This window comes from Sapajus apella, unplaced genomic scaffold, assembly GCF_009761245.1.
Source record: "Sapajus apella isolate SASKATOON/1434 unplaced genomic scaffold, GSC_monkey_1.0 scaffold63, whole genome shotgun sequence".
Lineage (NCBI taxonomy): Eukaryota > Metazoa > Chordata > Mammalia > Primates > Cebidae > Sapajus > Sapajus apella.
In genome coordinates this window covers 8,766,554-8,774,158 of record NW_022437003.1, presented here as the reverse complement: position 1 = coordinate 8,774,158, position 7,605 = coordinate 8,766,554, and positions in this window count along the sequence as shown.

The window sequence follows — 7,605 nt, the reverse complement described above, 5'->3', positions numbered from 1 at the left end:
AGGAAGGAAGGAAGGAAGGAAGGAAGGAAGGAAAAAGAAGAAAGAAAAAAAGAAAAGAAAAGAAAGGAAAGAGGAGCTACAAATATGGAAAAGTAAAATTATAAAACAAACCTTGTGATGTTGAATTGGAATTGGAAATATCACTATAAACTCCTGGTTTTTTTGACAGGTAGATAGATTCATGGATGGATGGATGTATGGATGGATGGATGGCAGACATTGATAGAGATAAGCACGTGTATGGATGTGTCATGAGTAATCCCTGATGCCCAGTCTTTTCAGGACTGAAGGATTTATTACCAAAGATGCTAGAAACATTGTTAACTAAACAGCTCTCAGCTGCCAGCCATTTTTGGAATTGCCTTAGCTGAAGTGAGCCACCTCACCCAACTTCACAAATCCTTCTTGGGGAGGCTCATATTCAATGACTGATTAACTCAGGGGTCTGAAAGCCTAAATCCCTCATCCCAACTCAGAACAATTCTGAAGGAACATCCAGCATCAGAGCTCCCATGGGGTCAGCTGAGGTTTTTGTGGAGACTACATCACAGCCTATCTTCTCCCTATGCCAAATCCTGCTTCCTTTCCTTGCATTTCATAGTAGTTCATCCCTAGAGCACTCCCTAACAAATGTTCTGCTCACTAATTTCTGTCTGAGTTCAATTCTCAGAGAACCCTTCCTCTAAAATGTGTGTCTCAGTGCGCGCGCACGCACACACACACACACACACACACACACACACACACACACTCACATCTTAGCTCCTTCTGCTGAAAGGGCCTAGAAGCAATGACACTCCTGTAGCAATGAGAACTCCTAGTGCTCAAATATTAATGTCTAAACATTATTCCCAATTAGCAGGATGTGGTGGTGTGCACCTGTGGTCCCAGACACCTGGAAGGCTGAGGTGGTAGAACCACTTGAGCCTGGGATGCTGAGGCTGCAGTGGGCCAAGATCACATCGCTGCCATCCAGCCTGGGTGACAGAGTGAGAGACCTTTCTCAAAAACAAAACAACCATTATTCCCCACTAAAAGGAACAAGGGCTCCTTGGAGAAATGGCTGATTCCAGGGTTGGAAAAGAGAAAATAAAAAATGATCCTGAAACAGCTTGAACCAGAAGGTAAAGAGGTGTTCAAAGAAGGATGGGGCCATGTCAAAAGAAGACGGGAAATAGCTTGAAGGGCCAAATCTGGTACAATTGAGCATCAAGATAATGACAGTAGCAAATTATAGGTCACTGAATAAAATAAGAAACCATGAGTCTATACTGTTATAAGTAAATAAACGAATGAATCAATGAGAAGGAAAAGCTCTTCACTGCAGTAGAACACCAGCAAATACATCTAGAAGAAATGGTGAAGTGATAGTTACCACTTGACAGACCTCATAGTAATGATTGATTCGGGTAAGAACTATCAATGGATGTAGAGTTTTGGTGAGGTATAGAAAATAATCTATATTATGTAGTATCTGTCTCAAAGTATAGGTCTCAAGGTATCTCTCCACAAAATACTTATCAGTTACAAGGGGAGAAAATAGGTGGAGGGGAATGATACCCTTACTGTGGGGAAACTGGGTAGACAGCATCTTAACTTAGTGATCCAAGTTAACATAACCCCAAATGGAATAAATTTACATCCTGCCTCCCGATATCATGCACTGAGAATACATCACTTTCGTGTACTCCTGCCAAAAATGTATAACCTCAATCTAATCTGAGGAAACATTAAGAACACCCAATTGGGAGGCATTCTACAAAATAGCTGGCCTGAATTTGTCAAAAATATCAATGTTATCAAGAACAGACTGAGAAACTATTCCAGATTAAAGGTGATTAAAGAGATTTGGCAATGTGTGATCCTGGAGTGGACTCTGGACTGAATTTTTTTTTCTTCCTCTATTTTACCTTATTTTCACCGTACAGGACATTACTGGGACAATTAACAAAATTGGAATCAAGTCTGTAGATCAGAAAATAGTATTTTTATTAGTGTTCATTTCCTGTTTTAATAAATTACACTGTGGTTATTTTAAGAGAAAGTCCTTGTTCTTAGGAAATACATTCTGAAGTATTTAGGAATACGACGGGATCATGTATTCAATCTACTCTCAAATAGTATATAAAAAAATCACACACACACAGAATAATAAAGCAGACATGGTAATATGTTAACCACTGGAGAATCTGGATTAAGGGCATAGAGAACAACCTCTATACAAAGAATTCTTTGTACTATTCTTACAACTTTCTGCATATCTGAATTATTTCAAAATAAATAAATGTTTAAAACCTATAGAGGCAATTATTTTTTATTCTGGTAGAAATAAATAAAAGTTACCATCTTAACCATGTTTTGGTGTCCAGCTCAGTAATGTTCAGTATATTTCACATCGTTGTGAAACAGAGCTCCAGAACTTTTTCATCTTGCAAAACTGAGACTCTGTACCCATTAACCAACAACTGCCTTTTCCCCTCCCCCAGCCCCTGGCACCAACCCTACTTTTTATTTCTATACATTTGACTATTCTAGACACACCATATCAGTGGAATTGTACAGTATCTTTCTTTTGTGAATGATTTATTTCATTTAACAAAAGCCCTCAGGATTCATACATGTTGTTGCATATGACAAGATTTTCTTCTTTTTTAAGGCTGAATAATATTCCATTGTAGACTGCATGTTATCCATTCATCTGTAGATGAACATCTGGGTTGTATCCACCAGAGGCAACTTTTGGATATCTTACTTGATTGTGTACAAAATTGAAGATATTCACTACTAGGGAAAAAATAAAGTGCTAGAGAAAAAAATGTTTAAAAGTTTGGAGATGTATATTCACTAAGATGAAAAATTTAAACAAGCTGAATCAGAAAACTAATTAAGTATGCTAAACCAAATTTTCAGCATTCCACTGCTATACATAGATGCCATTTCAAAGTATATGCCATATAGGCTCTGATGCAACATCAAAAATATTTTCAAATATTATAATTAGAAAAGTAGAAGATTGTTATACTTACCAAATAATTACAACTGAAGGTGATGTCATAGTTTAGAATGTTGATATGTTTTTTAAAATGATTATAAAAATGATTTAGTATTTCATATAGCTTTTTAGAATATCTTTTACTTTAACATGGCAAAGGAAATACAGAAATTATTTTAATATATATTTCCATGCAGTCACTGCATAGATATTTTAAGATAAGTAATACGTTTAGTAATTCATTTAAAAGAGAGAAGGAAGTATCACTAGAGTTATTATTTGAATAAGTTTTGTGCAGGTGTCATTGAAATTTAATACTTTCTATGTGTCTATTTCATGTTTGTAAATATCTAACTGTGCTGCATATGGAGGCTGCATTGATAGTTTTATTTTTAAAATTAGAAATTATTACATTAACCTGGGAGAAACTACCTTAACCAAGCAATCAAGGTTGGCAATGCCATGTTTCCATCTTGTATCCCTTCATATGATGCAATGAGAATGTCACTTTGGCTCTGTGGGAATCTTACCCAAAACTTATTTGTTGAATGTTGCATGAGAAAACATCAGACAAACTCAACCTGAGAGAGAGTTTACAAAAATATCTGACCAGAACTCTTCAGAACTGTCAAGGACATGAAAAATGAGGAAATTCTGAGAAACTGTCACAGATCTGGGGTGACTAAGGATAACTGACAACTAACATGGTATCTTGGAGGAAATTCTGGAAGAGAAAAAGAACCTTAGTAGGGAAACTAGTGAAATCCAAACGATGTCCATAGCTTCCTTAATAGTAATATACAATGTCAGTTTCTTAGTTTTGACAAATGTATGGCAGTTATAAGATGTTAAAATTAGAGGAAACTGGGCGAAGGGTATTTGAAAACTCTGTACTGCAGTAAATTTACAAATTATTCTAAAAGTAGAAGTTTAACAGATTCTATTAATATAAATTTATTCATAAGATGGCTAAAATCTAACTTGCTTTGAAAGTTGAACACTTATTCCCTCAAAAAAGTATTTAAAGTGCCTCCCTGTTATGTGTCAGTTCAGAAAGGACTAAGCCTGCTGAATACATTATTAAACAAAAGAACTCAGCTTATTATTAGCCTGGATGACATCCCATTTTCTACTTTTGAGACCAGAGGGGAGAAAATTTTTGAAAGCTTTGTTGGAAGTGGAGGAAACCAGATAATGAAACTGCAGACATAAAGTAGCAATCAGTGATGAGTCCATTCAAACATGGAGTTTTGAAGAATATTAATTATTATGAAGTTGGACAGATGACCCAGAAAATAACCTCTGATTGAGGAAAAAAGACTACACTACTTGGGGCCACATATAACAATCACAAAGATAAAATGCTTTACTTCTTCTCATCTGTATAACTTTAGATTATATTTAGAAAATTATATAATGTACAATTGAAGTCACAATCAGGAAGGTGGAGACTGAAAAAGGAAAGACTATTTTCTTCTGAAATAAAGTGATAAAATAGGAGAAGTAAATTCCAGGACTGACATAATTAGAAGTATATAATTTTAAAACTCTGCATTTAATCTTAACATCAGTATTTTTGGGGGCCAGGCATGCTGTGAGCTCTCACACCTATAATCCCAGCACTTTGGGAGGCCAAAGTGGATGGATCCCCTGAGGTCAGGAGTTCAAGACCAGGCTGATCAATATGGTAAAACCCCGTCTCTACTAAAAATTCAAAAATTAGCCAGGCAAGGTGGCAGGTGCCTATAATTGCAGCTACACTGGAGACTGAGGCAGGAGAATCACTTGAAGTTGGAAGGCAGGGGTTGCAGTGAGCCAAGATCACACCTCTGCACTCTAGCCTGGGCAATAGAGTGAGACTCTGTCTCAAAAATAAAAAAAAGAAAAATCTGTATTTTTAACTAAAAGAAATCATTTACCATAAGCCTGTTTTGCTAATACCTGAGAATACTTTTGTTGTGGTTTTTAGGGTAAAAGTCTAACTAAGCCCACCAATAATGAAATTGCCAAAGTGCATTTAGTAACTTTTTAGTAGTTAGAGAGTAAAATGACATGTCATGTAGAAATCATCTCCTGTTTAGACCTGTAGTCCATACCTGATCATACACTGGTATGTACACTGAGCTGTATTTTCAATTCATAATCTAGAAGTTTCCTTGTGCTGTTTGGCTACTATATTACCTACTTGGATTATATTAGTAGCCAGAACCCTGCTAAATATGGGGTTGCCACGACAGGCTTACTTTGTGAGAGCTCAAAATAGAGGCTTATTTAGGACAGTTGTACTCAGTTCATTACAAAAATAAATCAGGTCCAACAATAACAACAAAAATGTGTCTCAGTCTAAATATTTTCTCACATATTCAGCGAAAAACTAAAGGGAAAAAATATAAATTTGAAACCAATAGAATTATGCTCCAAATGAAATAGAATAATTATAGTTTTGATGATGAATTTCAGAATACATACACTAGCCAAAAATGATTTTGATCATTCATCAAGTATGCTTCACTAAAGATGAACATACTAGTGGCAAATTCTTTCTTAGGTAGCAGTAAGAAATTGTGAAGATGACTTTGTGTATAACCTAATCTAATAGCCTCCTTTTGCCAGGCTCAGTGGCTCAAGCCTGTAATCCCAGCACTTTGGGAGGCAGAGGTGGGTGGATCACCTGAGGTCAGGAGTTCGAGACCAGCCTGACCAACATGGCAAAACCCTGTCTCTACTAAAAATACAAAATTAGCTGAGTGTGGTGGTACATGCCTGTAATTTCAGCTACTCAGGAGGCTGAGACTGGAGAATTGCTTGAACCCGGGAGGCAGAGTTTGCAGTTAGCTGAGATCACACCATTGCACTTCAGCCTAGGCCACAAGAGCAAAACTTCATCTCAAAAAAAAAAAAAAAAAAAAAAAAAAAAAGAAGTAACAGCCTCCTTTTACTAATTGAGTTGTAATCGTAGCCAGTATTTATTGTAGGCTTTCTAGGTGCCAAGGACTCTGCATAATTCCATTTAATCCTCACCAAAAGCAAACAAGCAGATTCCTCAAAGATGAGGAAACCAAGGCTAAGCCAGGGGAGAATCTTACACAAAATCATAAAGTGGCAGAAGTAGGACTCAGTCCTTGAACTGCAGGACCAAGGAGCATGGTTAATTTTCTGGAAAACTACATAACAGCTTTGTTACAAAGTCTTAAGTTTTCCTCAATTTAACGGAAATCATTTTAATAATCTAAAATATAATTAATTCAGGAGTTCTCTCCAAACTCCAATTTAGAGTTCAAGGAAGGGAAGTGGGGAAATAAGATGGAGAAATTGCAGTTGAGCTGCTCAGCATTAAGGAAGCTGAGAAGCAACTAGAGCCCTGCTCTGCTCTGGAATTGCCCTATTCTGGAACAGAAAATCGGGGCACCGTACTCGCCTCTCTCTCTCTGAGCAGGCCTGGCTGTGATCAAACAGTGGGAAGACTTGGGAATTTGGCATTGGTTAGGAAAGAAATTCAGTTTTCACTGGAGACGCCTACCAAACACTTAGGGAACCATCAATACCAATGCTATACCAACTGCCAGAAGACATAAGCGAGAACACTTCCCAGCTCATTCGATGAGGCCATCACTAGTATCCGGATATCAGACAAAGCATCCCTTTACCAAAACCAGACAAAGCCATTACAAGAAGAGAACTCTACACGAATATCATTCATGAACACAGATGCAAACGTGTCTTATGTAATATCCGATCAAATCCAGCAACACAGGAAAGAGCAGTAGGTCTGTTTGTGTTTGCTTTAAATTTTCATTTTTAATGATTTCTATGCCTTGTGCAATGTCTATAATCTTTCCTCTTTTCCTTTGTGCAGGCCAGAGAGGGAGGCAGCAGAGCTTACTTTAATAGCCAATGACACTTCCACAGCCGTCACGTGGAGTGGGCAGAAAGCACCCCATTTCCCGTATGACTCTTAGAACAGTGGTCCCAGCCTTTTTGGCACCAGGGACCAGTTTCATGGAAGACAATTTTTCTTTGGCAGCAGGATGGGGGTGAAGATGGTTTGGGGATGATTCAAGCGCATTACATTTATTGTGGACTTTATTTCTATTATTCTTATGTTGTAATATATAATGAAATTACACAACTTGCCATAATGTAGAATCAGTAGGAGCCCTAAGCTTGTTTTCCTGCAACTAGGCAGTCCCATCTGGGGGTGATGAGAGACAGTGACAGATCATGAAGCATTAGATGCTTATAAGGAGCGCGCAACATAGATGCCTAGAATGCACAGCTCACAATAGGGTACACGCTCCTATGAGAATCTAATGCCACTGCTGATCTTACAGGAGGCGGATCTCAGGCGGTAATGCCAGCAATGAGGAGAGGCTGTAAATACAGATGAAGCTTCACGCTCACTAGCCTCACTAGCCTCGCTAGCACATTATTTTCACATTTGACATTATTTCACTTTCATTACGTTAGGTATGTTGATCTTCTGAACTTTAAGAAACAGAAATTTAAGTATTTCTCCCATTGTATATTAGGGAAAATACATATGCTTAATATTTCGCTGATGCTTTTATGTATCTCATATCATTTAAATCAGAGAACAGGTATTACCCCCATTT